The 17,007-nt window shown below is 36.6% G+C and overlaps 1 long non-coding RNA gene across 3 annotated transcripts in view; it reads right to left on the minus strand.

Moving 5' to 3' along the window:
• The window catches only part of LOC148214770 (uncharacterized), a 237,670-nt gene that overhangs the window by 34,472 nt on the left and 186,191 nt on the right, over positions 1-17,007 (minus strand). For all 3 annotated transcript variants that reach the window (XR_015797598.1, XR_015797599.1, XR_015797600.1), the window contains one exon: positions 2,041-2,125. This is a non-coding gene — a long non-coding RNA (uncharacterized LOC148214770). The remainder of the gene's footprint in view (positions 1-2,040; positions 2,126-17,007) is intronic.

A 17,007-nucleotide genomic window follows, 5' to 3' on the forward strand; every position in this document is an offset into this window, starting at 1 on the left:
TTGTTGTGTCATTTTGGCGGAAAGTTTTTATAGAATTTAGGAAACTCACTCAATAGTCTTTCACAATAAAAGATTTATTTTCCATATTTTGTGTGGCATATCAGTGGATGAAACAAAGAACATGAATCCTTTCTACTTGGCTTATTATTGCAAAACAATGGAAAACTAAAATACGTCTTTTTGATGTTGCAGGAGTAAAAGTATTTAAAAATGTGGAGAAATTGTTCTGGTTGAAATTTAACATATCACAAAGCATTGAAAATCCCATAATTGTAATCATTTAATTAATTTAATTATTTATTAATTAATTAATTTTAATAATGAATAATCCCATCTGGCCTGGGGTGGGGAGGGAAGACATCAGGTGTGGGGTTGGCTAGCCCCTTAGAGCCCTAGCATTTGCTGCTCTGAATCCATCGGCCTCCTGGACTTTTTTAGTAATTGTTTTACATAGCTTTAGATTTTGTATAATTGTATTTTATTTATTGTTTTAATTAGTTGTAAGCCACCCAGAGTCCCCCATTTGGGGGAGATGAGCGGGGATAAATTTAATTAATAAATAAATAAATAATGAAGGATAAATTTACTGAAATCTGGTCAACTTTTATTAGCTTTATTCATGTTTAAAACATTTATATTTCTCTGCAACATCGCATATGCCTTTTGCATTTTTCATATTTGTATCCTTTTGTTATTATTTCTAGTTTATTTTTCTTTTTAACTTTATATGCTATTAGTTTACATCTTGATGCCTTGTATTTTTTAAAAATAATACTGTAAATTTAAAAATGCAGGGAAAAAATTATACAAAATTAAAAACTGAACACAAATTATTCAATAAAAACTTCTAAAAATAACCTTTTTAAAACCTTACATGCTTAAACACTAAGTTATAGAACAATACCGAATCAGATTAGAAGGCAGAGCAACACTAATCAGGTTAAATGCCTGGATAAACAGGCTGGTACCAAGAGCTTCAAAACTGTTTTAAGATGGCATTTAAACCTGAAAAAAGAATTTGTTCCTCCCTAACCCTACCCCCCCCCCAAAACTTTGAAAGGTGTTTGCACCAAGATTTTACTCAGGTCACCTGCAGTTATTCACTGACAGATGTAGCTTGTTCAAAAGGGCATCTCTACAAGATCTTAGTTGACAGGTAGGTACATACAGAAGCAGGCACTGTGATGTTCCTTTAGACTTTAAACAATATAACACCATTATATTTAAAAATTCTCCCAACATATCAAGGCTTTGTTCATGATACCTGTTGGCAAACATTACCCTACAACTTTATTTTTTGTCAGAAATTAGCCTGCTTTCACTCTTTGAAATGCAACTTTCACCAATGTGGGAGTCTTGCTTTTACTGCAAATTCCTCTTTTTAAAAATACAAATATACTTCTTCATATATCTTTTAATAGCATGCTTCTTTTTCAGATGCTGAGGGCTTTTTTAATCAGGGAAAGCTGAATACTAGCTGAATACTATTAATTGTTTGTTAATAATTTGGTATTAACATTCATGATACTGTGAAGTCCGATGTGAATGCAATACCCAAATTTAATTCTGCATTTTGAACGTATGTCAGTACAATGCATGTTCCTCCTAGTTAATGGAATGCAGGCAATAGTATTTTGGCTTGAAAGATAGTCTCTAGATTAGTTGCTTGCACAGAATAGTGTAAGTATGTTTGCTAGATGGTTGTACTTATGGCATTCTGGCCAAAATGTGCCAAAACAATTAATGCTGTCCTTGCAATTCGAATGAAATGCTTTCCATAGGATAGGTACAACTAAGGTTGGTAAGGCAGTCAACGCTGTCTCTATTTGACTGGAAACTGCAGAGTGAAAACTTCAATTAACCAGAACATGGATGGGCAGCAGATGTCAATATCAAGGTTAAAAAGGTATGAAAAGGAACAGTGAGTGGCTTTGGTGTAGACTAAATTTAGCTATATTCCCTCTTCTTTTTCTTATCTCATGCCTTATTTCTTTGGCTTACAATTTCTTACTCCTTCTCAATGTTTTGCATAAAGCTTACCCCAAAAGAGAATAGCCTGGTGAGTAGTTTGTATGTAAATTTACTTCCAAGACAGTTACTGATGGAATTCTTTGGACATGTCTCCCTGCAAGAAAATCAGAACAAAGAAGTTCATTGTAGGGCATCTGTAACACCAGTCCTCTCCATCTTGCATTTTCACATGATCTGCACTTCAACCACCTGAATATTATAGGTTTTGTTTGTTTGTCTGTTTGTTTATTAATCACTGGCAATTGCCTGGAAAGTGCAATTCATCACTTAAGTTAGGTAGTAATACATTGAGATTTTTTTTTTCTCCCTGGGATTTCTTTGCAAGGGACACTTTATTAATTTGTATAAAACAGAATTGTAAAACTTATCGAGTGCTGCATGAAAATATGGGAGTTAGAGTAATTCTATTTTATCCACGTGTTCATAATGAAAGACTTCTGAGACCACATAGAATATTTAAAATTTCCAAAAGAATTAGAGGGAAAATATTGTATGTGATTTGAAAAGGCTTGCAGATATATTAAGCTTTTTATGAAGAAACAGCAAAAACATATTTAAACTGAGTTTTTCTAGAATGTATGAACTATTTGTTCAATAAAAGCACAACTAATAGGTTTGCTGTACTATAAATGAAAATTGCTGGTAGATATAGTAGCTTCACAGTGGCACTTTACACTGCGGAAATTGAATAAGGTCTGTGAAAATACTGAAAGCCAATGTGGACAATAGAGAATGAGAAAAGGTGTTAGAAAGGTAAGCGACATTGAGGAATAATTATTGTAAAAGTGCTTCTAATCTTAAAAGTCTCCATTTAGTATCTGGAGCTGTATCAATCTAGCTCAAAGAGAACATCACAATAAGCTGTTCACAGTAGACTATGCAGGCTGGTCTAAAGAGAGAACAACCCACCCAAAACATCTTAATAGCACAAGGTTGCCTTCCCCATAGGCAAGACTCAGTTAGTTTCCACAATAATCTGGTTTAAACTGTGTTCCTGTGAGGTAGATATCAAAAACTCCCCTGCTCATCAAGAATTTGCCTGGGCAACCAAGGTGAAGCTGAATCACAACCAAGATGAAGTTGACTCACAAACTCTAAAAAAGCACTGCATTTTTACATGGTTGCCTTAATTATAACTCCTGTTTTAAGGGATGAATGAATTTAATATGAACTATTGGCCAGCTGATCAGTATAAGAGTTTCTGTAGCAATGGGATAAATTCTGCATCATCTGCTGCTAGGGGACTAGTTCTTTGGGGCTGTCATGGTAGATGTGGGTAATTGTTACTGCTGGTCACACAATACACAAACATGTAAGTGCACATGTGTAAAGGATGTTATAGGTGCTAAATTTGGATTAATCTTCACAATCAGGATCCACTAGCCCCAATAACTTGCATGCTTACTCTCCCATTTACAAAGTTTCATTGACTTATTAGATGGTAGAAATAATGATATGTGCACATTTTCCAATGCCATCAGCAGCAGTTGATACCAGTGCAAACCATAAACAGAGAAAAAGAGTCTGATTAATGGCAAGGTCACAGTTTTCCCAAATGCCTTGTGGGTTGGTTTGCTGATAATGTATGCATACAAATAACATTTATAAACCAAAATGCCTTATATACATCTTCTAACTTGAATTTGATTATTTCTTTATGTAAAAATAAACTGGACCATGGAAATTAAAGAAATCAGGCAATACTCCCCAGCTGAAAATAGAAACATTCTGAATCTTATTACTACCCAACACCTTTCTTGTTATTCTTATCATTTCTGTCAATATTTCCTTCCTTATTAATAATGAGTACCGAAGGTATCCCAGGATGCTTTTAATAGCATCAATTTGTTTGTTTGTTTGTTTATTAAACTTGTCCCTGCCCATCTCCCCCCAATGGGGGACTCTGGGCAGCTCACAACATATTAAAACAATAAATAAATATACAATTAAAATTTATAACAAGACACGTTTACACAAATAAAAGGAAAAGAAATCCAGGAGGCCAATGGTAGCAACATCAGGCCTCTAGGGGGCTAGCCAACCCCACATCTGATGACCTCCCTCCCCACCGTAGACTGAATATGTACAATAATCCTCTATTAAAGGAAGAAAGAGACAGAGAGATTGTACAGTTTAAAATATAATTTAATACTGTCTATATTTTCCCTAGTTCTGTCATAAGAATAATGTATCACTACTGCAATACGGAGAGGCAAGAATGGATGGGATTTGTAACTTTTTTTTTTGTTGGTTGAATTCCTGTTAGTGACATTATCAAAAAAAGTAACTTTATTCTGCAGGAGCAAACTCAATACAGATTTATTTTCCTTGGTTTGTATTTCTTAAATATTCTGTCATTCTGCTTGTCTCTCCCTCTCTGAGTATGTGAAAAGCACTGAAATGGCTTTTTTGAAAGCTTCGCCAAAGCTGCTCATTATACATTCTGAATAACAGAAAGGGCTTTTCTTTATGGATGTATTCCCTAAAATATTCTTTTTCTCTGCCTCTCTTTCACCCTTTTAATCTACCAGTTTTCTCAGCACATAAAAAAAGGAGAACTTTACCCTACACTGTTTCCTCACTATTGATTTTGCTATTCATAGTCAAGAGTTAAGCCCTAAAGTGTATTCTTTTACATGTTCACTGCTATTCAGATTCTATACGACTGTTCCTTTCTCCACTTTAAACTAAACTACCCCCATACAGTATAGGTTCCAAACCATTCAAAACCTTTGCCTATTTCATTCATGCTTTCCTTCTGACAAAATGAACTTTGAACTAATAGAGGCCTTCACGAACAGAAGAGGGAGAGGCAGGCAGTGGTCCTGCCAGGGTTGGTCATTGGGGCATCTCTAAGAACCCACGGTCTGAGAGTCCCTCAATTCAACACAGAGGCCTGCTAGAGAAATGAAGATATTGGGAAAGGTTAACATCCAAGTTCTTTTAACATTTAAAGGAACAAGAGAAAGGAATGGTTCCACTATTGTACTTGGTAAGTGGAGTAGATAGAGAATATATCTGGAGAGGGGAACTAGGGAAATATAAACCTCAGAGTAGGGCACTTGGGAGAAGACTTTGTGGGACCTTTGCACCTGGGGCTATGCCAACTCTGCTCAATCTCATAATTTGTGAAAGGGGGTAGGATAAGAAAGGGTAAAAATTCCTTTCAGGATTGCAGGAAGGAAGGTTATAAGAGAAAGCCAACTTCCTTCCTTCCTTCCTTCCTTCCTTCCTTCCTTCCTTCCTTCCTTCCTTCCTTCCTTCCTTCCTTCCTTCCTCTCTTTTTTTATATTTGCTGTGGCTACGTGGGCTTATTTGCTGTGGCTAAGTGGGCTTATGCACAACTCCATCTTCTGTGCCACATACAACCATTCCTGAATCAGGAGGCCTGTTCCTAGTCACTTAAGCCTTGATTACCTCTACACTTTTTTCCCTAATGAAAGCCTTCGAACAGATACTAAATTGTCAGCCTCCAGCCTCTTTCTTCTTGCAATAATTAAAAGAAGAAAGAGCTACTGAAAAAAATAATTTCCCACTAGGACATCTGTGTCAACTCTGAATGTATATGAAATATTGAAAAACAGCTGCTTATGATTTTAAATCAGAATTATTCTAGATGGTTATGACTAATTGAATTATTTCCCTGTGTGTGTGTGTGTGTGTGTGTGTGTGTGTGTGTGTGTGTAAATAAATCCCCGTCACCCCTATGGGTGGTATGTGCCTTCCTCAATCTTTGGTCCTCTACTAGAGGCCTGGGAGTTTGAGGGCTCTGCGCAGTATCTTAGCTGTTCCTAGCACTGCACTCTTTTGGTCAGAGAGCTCTGATGTTGTTCCTGGGATCCGTTGGAGCCACTATATATACATATATTTTAATCCATTAAATTGTGTCCGATTCTCAGAGACTGCCTGGACAAGTCCCTGCAGTTTTCTTGGCAAGGTTTTTTGGAAGTGGTTTGCCATTGCCTCTTTCCTAGAGCTGAGAGAGACTGACTGGTGCAAGGTCACCCAGCCAGCTTTGTGCATAGGCGGGACTAGAACTCACAGTCTTCCAGTTTCTAGCCTAATGCCTTAACCACTACACAAAACTGTCTGTCTAATATATATATTACCTCTGATATATATATATCAGATATATGTGTGTGTGTGTGTGTGTGTGTGTATACATACACACACACATACACACACACACTCATAGTTCTCTCTGATTAAAGCAGGAACTTACCTATAGGATTTCATTTTTACTTATAGCAACTGTTTTGAAAGTGGAGCTTTTTGAAAGATACTATAAACTCTAGAAACAGAGCAACAGTGTAAAGAAACCAACAGTCATGGAGATATTTCTGCATTTTCTACTTGTATACCCCAGCCTCGGCAAGCAGCAGTATCTTTGTGCTGTTGTTTGAGCTTGGAAGCACAGGGGGTTAGATCTGCTTACTACCTGGATAAGAGAACTTCATGGACTTCCAGGGCTGTAGGCTAGACTGGGAAGTGAAATAAACAAAACTGACTCCAGAATAATGCAATGGCAATCCCTTGCTATATTGTTTTAAAGAACACTGCATGTCTGTGCCCATGAGGTCACTAGAAATAAAGTTCAGCTTGAGGTTGTTTAGTTTACTTCATAGTTGTTCAACCAACTAGCATTTTTCATCTGTATTCGGGGTCAATGTAATAACCACAAAATATGCAATTGCTGGGATAAATGAATGAAACTAGAAGAAATTTAATCTGCAGTTATAGTTGCTAACTGCTTGTAAATCTTTCTTTTTTGTTAGAAGAGAAAAAAATAGAGCAGGTTATTTAAGAGGCTCTAGGTGGCTTTTAAAACTGGTTCTTGATACAGATTGGGCACAGGTAGTTATGGAAATCAAAAAATATTTCAAAAACATTTAAATGCGTACATTTCTTCAGTGCAGGCTTCCTTAATGTAAATTTCTGTTCAGTGATGGACCTTTTTCGCAGTTTGTGTTTTGATCAGGGAGAGGTAAATTCTATGGAATATGTTTAATGTTAGTGCCTATACTGCTTCAAAGTCCATTGGGAGTGCAAACTGAATAGATCTGTGCTGAAAATTCCTCCCTCCCTCCCCCTCCCTTCCATCCTTCCATCTCTATCTCCTCTTCCTTCCTTCTATATTAGATATCTCCCTCTCCTTTTGTCCAAAATACATCATACTTCCCTCTTCTAATTTTATTCCGCAGCAAGATTCTTGTCAGGTAATTTTCAACCTGGTTCAGCACCATAACCACCATATGATGCTGGTGATTTCCATCTCTATCTCAGAAGGAAAGGGAATCGAGGGCTGTCATAAATAGATATAGCAGGCATTTCTAGTAGATGTCAGAAAAGGATACATTCAGCTGATTTTTCTCCTTATGATGCTTTGGATGCCAATATAGACTCATTGCCTTAGCAGGTAGCAGCACCTTAGCTGAGCAGGGCCAAGGCGGTTTAATACTTGAATGAGTCATCACCAGGAAATCCAAGGGCCATAGAATAACCTTGGAAGTAAAAGAAAAAAGAAATCCCCAAGAATCTATATACTGTAGACATGTCTACATAGCCACCAGGAATCAAGCTTGTCTATAGAGGTGTCTTTACCTATATATTCATTGTCATACAGTCTCATATGATCAAGTACAATCATTTATGCAGATTGTCAGGTAATAACCCAGGAGGCTCCACTGATCCCAATGAGAGGATTTTTATTGCTTTATGAGATATTCATTAAAATGTATTCTTCCTACTGCAGTTTAATATAATTTTCCTATTACATTTGTAAGGATTAAGGGTTCTGTTTTCTTTCTGTTTGTGGTTGTTTAGAGTTTGTAGGAGAACTCTGCTAATGCCTGTGTTTCCCATGGCACTTCCAGTAATGCCACAAAGCATATTCTATTGATTTAAGCAGCACAATACACTGTGGGGAAAGGATGGTAGAAATTCAGGGCATATTAGGGAAAAAAGGATAATCCAATGGAGGTATATCAATGGAGGTAGATATGTGGTTTCATGTGATGATGCAATGTGAACAGAATGTCATTATCAGATTCTGGAGAAAAGTCTGATGAGATTTTTAAAAACGCATATTATAGTTTTGTACTGTAAATTAAGGTTGCCTTCTTATATCCTGCGAATAAGTCCCACTGAAATCAGTGAAACTTATTTCTGAATTGTCATACATGGAATTGCATAAGGAATATTTTGAAGCAGGAAGTCTAGGACATCACATACTACCTTTTTATTTTCTCTCCCCCCCCCTTCCTAGCAATTAGAGTAGAAATATTATTCCAATAGAAGAATCAAATTTTGCTTTGTTTCAATCAGCAAATCAGTAGAAACACATTCCTGCCTATAATCAGCAAAATGATGTGGACTGTTTTATGGATGCTTGATATCCATGAATTTTCCTTTTGTCTAAGGAACAAATATAATTCAAATCTGGTTCACCAGTTTAGTTAAGTTATTCACAGTAAATCTTATTATAATGATATACGGGCTCTCCGTCTGCGTCTGCACAATGCACCTTTTACTGAGGTAAACCATTTGCATAATACATCGACCTATAAGTTAGAAAGAGTCTGGTAGCACCTTTTAAGACTAATAAATGTTATTATAAAGCATAGGCTTTCATGAGCTGCACCACACAAGAGCTTATGCCTTATAACACGTGTTAGTCTTCAAAGGTGCTGCCAGACTCTGACTGATTTTTGGCTACAATAGACTAACCTTGTGTTCTCCTACCCTGAACTATAAATAATCAAAAGAGCTGGATTTGAACCACACATTAACCCACAATAAATTACCAAGTTTAAAACTCACTATGTTTTACATGCTGTATGAATCAGCCACTACGTCTGAAATTGACTTGTTTCAGTGTGTGTCTGTGTGTGTGTGTTCGTAGTCATTTCTTTCCTATAAAATAATGCTAACATACTTTCCTTTTTGATGAAAGCTGTTTTTTAAAAAAATATTTCATAGAGCTTTACACTGGGGGAGGGGGAGCAGAACTTTGGATGTGACAATCTCTCTATTGGTTAAAGGACAGAACAGATAAAATCCGCTAATCCCTAAAAATAATATTGATTCACCTCTGCAATTTAAACAGGAAGATAACCTTATGGAGGATATTGTCTGTCCCACAGCAAAAAGAAAAAAGAAAATCTTACAAAACTATGACTGAGTCCTTTTGTGAAAGAAGAGATTGGTTATCTGACAGGTTGAACTAATAAAACAATGGTGCACTAGAGCATGAAGTAAGCAGGGCTTTAAAAGTAACGTTAAGAAGGCTTGGCTTTCAATGGTTCTATCAAGAGGTTCCATTAAGGTTGACAAGTCTAAGCATCAAAACCATCTCTGCTGAAAAATGACATGAGCTATTTATTCTTTTTTGAGACATAAATAGATTCTTCAAGGAGACACTGATAACATGTTCAGTGCCAGTTCTTTTGTCAGCCACTCAGCAAATGCAGAATGTTCAATTCATTTCCATCGCAGACACACTCACACAAACACAGAGACGCACGTGCGCATGCAAATACAGGCACCTAGATTTGTTGTTGTTATTGTCAACAGCAGGGAACGGGGAGTGGGCACAGCAGCTTTCTCTAAAGCACCTTTGCATAGATGGAACTAAATGCAGAACACTTTACAAGAACAGAGATAATGTAACAAGCACCAGAAAAAAAAAAATCTCAAGGCCTCATGGTACAGTGCAAAGAATGCTGCTAAAATGACCTCGCCTTTACTTTCCCTATTCTAGTTTTAAAAAAAAAAAAATCTGCTCTTAATTTGTGCCATTTCAGAATGCAAGTATAGTGGGATATAGAAAGAAATACCTTCCTTCCTTCCTTCCTTCCTTCCTTCCTTCCTTCCTTCCTTCCTTCCTTCCTTCCTTCCTTCCTTCCTTCCTTCCTTTCTTTCTTTCTTTCTTTCTTTCTTTCATAATAATTTCATTAAAGTTTACCAATACAAAGATAAAAGATTAATACAAACTAAGAAGAATATAAAAAGTGGAGTTAATAAAAAGAGTAAAGTGCAAAGAGAGGGAGTAGAGAAAAGGAAAGAAAAAAGGGAAAAGGAAAAAATTAAGAAAAGGAGAAATATACAAAAATGACTCCCCTCTCCCTCCAGACAAGTATAAACAACTTCAGTGACTTAACAGCTTTTCTAGTATTTTCTTCATCATCATCATCATCATCATCAACTTTTCTTCCCATATCTCATCTCTTATCAATAAACAAATTGTAAAAGCTCATCTTTCAGTCCTATTCAGCAAACATCCTACCAGAAATAATAACGTATATATTTTAACCTTAATCAAATAAATCCATTTTGTATTCCAGCTTATCACTTTCTCTAAGGAATAAAACAAAAGAAATCTCTCCCCATTTATAAACAAATCTTCAAAGCCTTGTCATTCAGTCCTGATCAAGAAGAAATTCCATTAATATCTACTAAAAACCACAACATATATATTTTAATCCTGATCAAATAAATTCACTTTATAGTCCTTCCATTTACTTTTAAAACGCTTGGTCTTTAATCCCATCAAATAATGTCCCACAAGTTTGTTTTTTTGTTTGTTTGTTTGCTTATACAATTTCTATAGCCACCCATCTCAATCCTAGTGACTCTCGGCAGCAAACAATTTCAATAATTAAAACCATTAAAACAATTACAGATTATACATAAAGGCAGCTAAGAATTATCATAAAAATTACATAAAAATCAACAATGCAACCAAGTAATGGGGCCCTTAATACTTTTTGGGATCCCAGGCTCAGGCACATAGCCAGGTTTTTGAAGCCTTACAAAAAGCTAGCAGGGTTGGGGCCATCCTGAGCCCTAAAGGAAGAGTGTTCCAAAGGGCAGGGGCTGCTGCTGAGAAGGTCTGCCTTCTGGTCCCCACCAGCCAACATTCCTTGGCTGACAGGATCTGCAGCATCCCCAATCTACTAGACCAAATTGGACAGGTAGAAACTATTGGGAGAAGATGGTCCCTTAAGTAGCCTGGTCCCAAACCATGCAGGGCTTTCAAGGTGACAACCAGCACCTTGAATTGCACCCAAAAACACGCTGGTAACCAATGCAGCTCCTATAGTAGTGGTGTTACATGTTCCATATATCCAACACCATTTACAACCCATGTAGCCACATTTTGCACCTGTTGAAGCTTCCGAATATCTTCAAGGGCAGCCCCATGTAGAGCACATTGCAGTAATCCAAATGGGAAGTAACAAGGGCATGAGTGACTGTGAGGAAAGCCTCCTGGTCCAAGAATGGGCACAACTGGTGCACAACCCAAGGGTATGCAAAGGCCCTCTTAGCCACAGCTGCCACCTACTCTTCAAGCAGGAGGCACAAGTCTAAAAGGACCCCCAGATTGCACACCAGGTCTGTTTGAAGCAGTGCTACCCCATCCAATACCAAAGAAATACCAAAGATTTCTTAGCATTTTCTCTTTGTCTCCTCTCAGGAACACCTTCAGTAGTTTAACACATCCCTTTTGTAAATCCAACATAAGGAGGTCATCCAAGTCACTCTTCTGATTTATTATTTGTATGTCCCCTTTAATTATTAAACATCAGCCAGTTTCATTTGTAAATCCATTGTGGCATCTTTTTCCATATCACTCTTATAATCTATCATTTTTTAAATCCATTTTCAAATCTACATTCAAGTCAGCCTCAGTCTCTATTTTGTCCAATAAAATCTGTTCCTCTTCTGTAGCTTCTATTAGATCCATTTTTATAGTGGCAAACAATCTTGAAAGTAACTTCTGAGTACTTTGTTCCCAAACAGCCTTAATTTCTTCTATAGTCAGATAATATTGCTCCATTGTATTAATATGTGTCTTCTCCTTTAATTGTAATCCTTACTTCTCTCTGGTTCCGTCTAGTCAACTTTTAAAGTTGGCTTGGGCAGGATGATTTTCTCCCAACTTCCAGAGCTCTCAAACCTGCCAGAGATTGCTATTTTGTGGTCTCTTCATGGGCGAGCCTTTGTATGGAACAAACTTGTGGGTGATACTAGTCCTCTCCTTGATCCAGAGAGGGGTTCAAGAAGCCGATCCATTCACTGGCCCTTCTTTCCACCACGGCCATCAGCTCTGCTCTTGTGGAGCCATCTTCAGTCTGCCATTGCTTCCCCAGAAGTCGAAAGAAATACTTAGCTTCAAATGTTTGGGGAAAAAAAGGTCTTCACTGCTTTTTCAAAGGCCAACAGGGTTGGAGCCATTTGTATCTCAATTTTCTGGTCTCTTTTACTTTGGATAAAGCATTTGGAGCTATTCTAGATAGGGCCACCCACAGTGAAAGGAAAAACTTAATCCATGCAGGTAAATAAGCCTCCTTATGATGAAAGAAATTCAAATTGTGCAAAAGTTCACAGTACCATAGAGAAATGTATGCATCACTGAACAATAATGAACATATGGAAAAGCATAATGCATTTGGCCATCATCCCAAAGGCAAAAGCAGTCCATATATGTGATTCACCTCTAAAATAAGAAAAAGTAAAGTAAAATGTTTTTCAAGACAAGCTTGATTACTGGTCATGACATGGATATAATCACACTTTCAACTTCAACTTGTACATTTATTAGCAACCATAGGTTTTAGCAAAATTCATATAAAATTACAACAATCCATATCAGTTCAATACGTCCCCTCTAATAATAACAGCACTATTTGTCAACATCTGCTTTTGTATCTTCCTTATGACTATTACAATAATGCAACTTGTTTTGTTACATGTTCATCTACATTAGTCAACAGAAAATAGATTTTTTTCTTCTAAACTAGACTGATTCAGTTGGAATAATAAAGGCATGATGAATCTAGCTTTAGGTTCCTAATATAATTTGCAGTGTACAGGTAGTCCTTGCTTAATGACCACAATAGGGACCGGAAAATTCATCATTAAGTGGGGCAATCATTATGCGAAATATCACGTGACTGCACCCAATTTTATGACATTTTTTTGCAGCAGTCATTAAGCAAATCACATAGTTGTTAAGTGAATCATGTGGTTCCTCATTGATTTTGCTTGTTGGAAGGTGTCTGGGAAGGTTGCAAATGGCAATCACGTGACCCCAGGACACTGCAACATCATAAGTGCAAGCCGGTTCCCAAGTACCCAGATCATGCTCACATGACTGCAGGGATGCTGTGCCAGTCGTAAGTTGAGGACCAGTAATAAGCAGCTTTTTTTGTGCCATCATAAATAGGAACAATTGCTATACAAATGGTCATTAAACGAGGACTCCCTGTAATAAGTAATGGATCAGATCTTCCACCTGTGAGTTATTGCAAATACATAAATGGTGTGTAGTTGGTAATCCTTTATATCTTTTATTCAAATAGGCTGTTGGCATTGTTTGAAAATGGAGTTCTATGAAAGTTTGTCTCAGGGAATGGGATATAAGAAACTGTAAATAACATCACATTCCTTGTCCATCTTTAAAAGATTGATACCACTTGGCCAACTCAAACTTACATACCTTTTCTCTATCTTATCTAAAATCTTTAAAAAATAAGTAATCTCTCAATAGTGTATGATTATTTATGTCATTCAACAGTTCCTGATCTAGTGATAATTGTGAGAATAGTTTTAGACACAAATTCACCCGTCTATTACTGTTAAATTATTCGTGGAGGCATTGTTTTGCCAAATAAGTATTGGGCATGTGGACTAGCCTCCTAAGATATAAGATTATTGATTTCTTTACCCTTATATTAATTGATGGAAGGCCCACTTCTATTCTCAACATTGCTGCTGGTATACAAGGGAGTAAGATTATGATTAATCTTACGAATTTATTCTGGACTACTTCTAATTCTTCTAGTTTACTGAAACCCTAAATTGGGGCCCCATATATCAACTGTGAGAGTGTTTTCCCCTGGAAGATCTTAAGCGCAGACTGTACTAACTGTCCTCCTTTTGAGTAGAAGAAGGAGCAAATGGTTCTCATTGATCTCATGGCCATTGTTCTTGTTGATGCTATATGTATTTTCCATGATAGTGTTTCAGTAAATTGGATACCCAAATACTTAAATGACCTCACTTTTTCTATTTCCTTACCATCTAATGTCCACCTGTGTCTCTTTGATCTTTTAGGAAATACTATTACCTTGGTTTTAGAATAATTTATCTGTAAGTATTCTTTCCTAGAATAAGTGCCATATTCTGTTAGGATTCTTCTCATTCCAATTAATGTTGTTGACATGAGTACCATGTCATCTGCATATAATAATAGAGGGACCTTTCTACTTCCAATTGATGGGGAGTAAAAGGAAGGATTATCAAGTTCTTCTACAATGTTGTTTGTATAAAAATTAAAGAGGAAGGAAGCCACTATACAGCCCTGGCAGACACCTTTTGTGGTTTTAATCTGCTTTATTAGGGAACCGCTCTGATTTATCCGTACTTGCATGTAAGTGTCTTCATATAATTTATATATTAGGTAAAGTATTCTTCTATCTACGTATATCAGTAGCTAAAAACTTCTCCCATAATTTTCCTCTATTTATTGTATCAAAGACAGATGATAAGTCAATAACTGCTGCATACAGGCATTTGGAGGGGCCATTCATTAATTTGTGAATCAGATGTTGTAAAGTGAAACACTGATCTATAGTACTATGTCCCTTTCTGAAGCCTGCCTGTTCTTCTGCTATAATTGCCTAGTATCCAACCAATCTGTCAATCTGTTTAAAAGATACCTTGTTTATAACTTACACCATATGTCAATGAGGCTTATGGGGCAAAAGTTAGTGGGAATCTCCCTCTTTAAATATTGGAATTAATACACTGTTTTTACAACCTACAGGGATTCGCCCAGTGGCATTGATATAAGTAAACAAGGAGGTGAGCATAGGAGCCCACCAATTAGGGAACGCCTTAAAAATTTCTGGTGGTAACATATCCTCTTCCTGGGCTTTGCCAGCTGTCTGTTGTGAAATTATTCTTTTAACTTCTGCAGCAGTTACTGGGGACCATTTTAACTATGTTTTTAATATATCTGTACCCATTAACTGTTGGTTTGATATTCTAATATCCTCAAATTTATTTTTAAAATAAGCTATCTAAACTTCAAGTGAAATCTGTGATTCTATTACTACTTTTATTTCTCTCTGGCCTTGGGAAACTAGTTCCCAGAATTTTGTATTATTATTTTGTAATCATGATGGTCTTAATTCTTGCCACTGGCTTTTATAGTAATATTGTTTTGTCCTCCTAATCAGTGTTTGATATTTTTGGTGTTTATCCCTCACTGCCTCTACCCTGTCAAATGATTTATCCTTCTTAATTTGTCTGACTAATCTAGCCAGTTCCTTTCTTTCACATCTACATTTGTGGTTAAACCATGAAATTCTGGTTTCAGTCATTTTCCCTTGCCATGGTTTACACACCTGAGGCTTAACATTGCCAACCACATCCTCATATATGACATTGGCATTTTCCAGTTTTTGAATAAGTGTGACCCTCTGCTGTAGCATTGTTGGACTGCACAACACTGATCTTACAGCTTCGGCCAAGGGGGATGTCCACTTTAATTGTTTCTGATTCCTTATAGTGCCTTCTACATCATGACTCTCTTGTGCTACGTTATTTTCACATATCCACATTAGATCCATGCCAAGTGGTAAGTGATCACTCTCTGGTCTATCTGTAATATCAAAATACTGTACTAATGGGATCAATGAGGGTGATATGAATATATAATCAACAACATCTCCCCCTCTGTGGCTGATTGATGTATAAGAATCCCCAGATTAATCCCATTGTGATCCATGTAAACTGACCATTTGTAATTTATACATTAATTTAAGTAGTTCTAGACCGTGTTTATTCTAGATCTTATCATGTGACATGACACAAAGGGAAAATGGTATCCATTTCAAAAAAGCCTTTATCCTTTAAGTTCAATTTTTCCAAACCTGGGCCAATTCTAGCATTAAAATCCCCACAAATAATTAAATCTACCCTTGTGGGATGATGTAACGTATCAACTAGTGACTGTTCCAGATTATCCCAATTTACCTGTTGTCTGGGTGGCACATAAATGTTAACACATATTAAAATTCTCCCTTTAGATTTCAGCTTCAGTATTTAATTTCATCTATATCATGATTTCCAGGATTAATTTCCTTTATTCTCACATCGAAATGTACTGCGATTAGGTTCATTAAGCCCCCTTTAGTGTGTTCCATCATTCAGTCCTTCTTGATCCATTTATAAAAACACATATGGCTAGGTAATGCTATCACATTATTTCTCATCAACCAAGTTTCTTGGAGAAAAATTGTATCATAATCTTGTAGAAAATTTTTTTAAAAAATCCCCATCTATGCATTTATGCGCCCAACCAGCAATGTTCCAGGACACACATTTAATTGTAGATGTCTTCATGTTAGTTTTTGTCAATTGTGTTGATTAACCTCATTTTGGATTTGGATCTGATGGCTATTTTGTCTGCTTCTTCTTCAAAGTTGTGTTGAAGTATGACTTATCTGTTGGCCTCTGGTCCTTTCTTCCTTTGAAGTATTTGAATCATCCTCTAGCCATTTCATTTGTTCTATTAAGTTTAAAATTCCTTGAGTACCTTCGTAAATACAATTATTTTTAATCCCAGGGATATTTAGTGCAAACTTGTATGTTGCCTCCTGGACTTCAGTGAATGGTCTCAAGTTCAGTTCTAATTCTGGTTGCTTTGTTCTGTGCACTTCTGCCGTAGTTTTGTAAACTCCTGCACTATTTATCTTCATTGTCTTATCCATCTCAGCTGGCAATGGATTTTGTGATGCTCTGTGAATCACAGGCTGTTCTCGATTATGTCCATTTGTATAATTCCCTTTATGATCATTAATAGTGCTTACTGTATGTTGCTTTGCCAGAGCTCTTTCTTTTGATAACTCACATGTTATTGGGAGGTTTACTTCTGCACTAATTAGGCTTTTCCCCAGCTCTGTTCTT

Source organism: Python bivittatus, unplaced genomic scaffold (assembly GCF_059951505.1).
Source record: "Python bivittatus isolate LINGU-HERP-01145 unplaced genomic scaffold, Pbiv_v1 ctg000590_np1212, whole genome shotgun sequence".
In the NCBI taxonomy this organism is placed as follows: Eukaryota; Metazoa; Chordata; class Lepidosauria; order Squamata; family Pythonidae; genus Python; species Python bivittatus.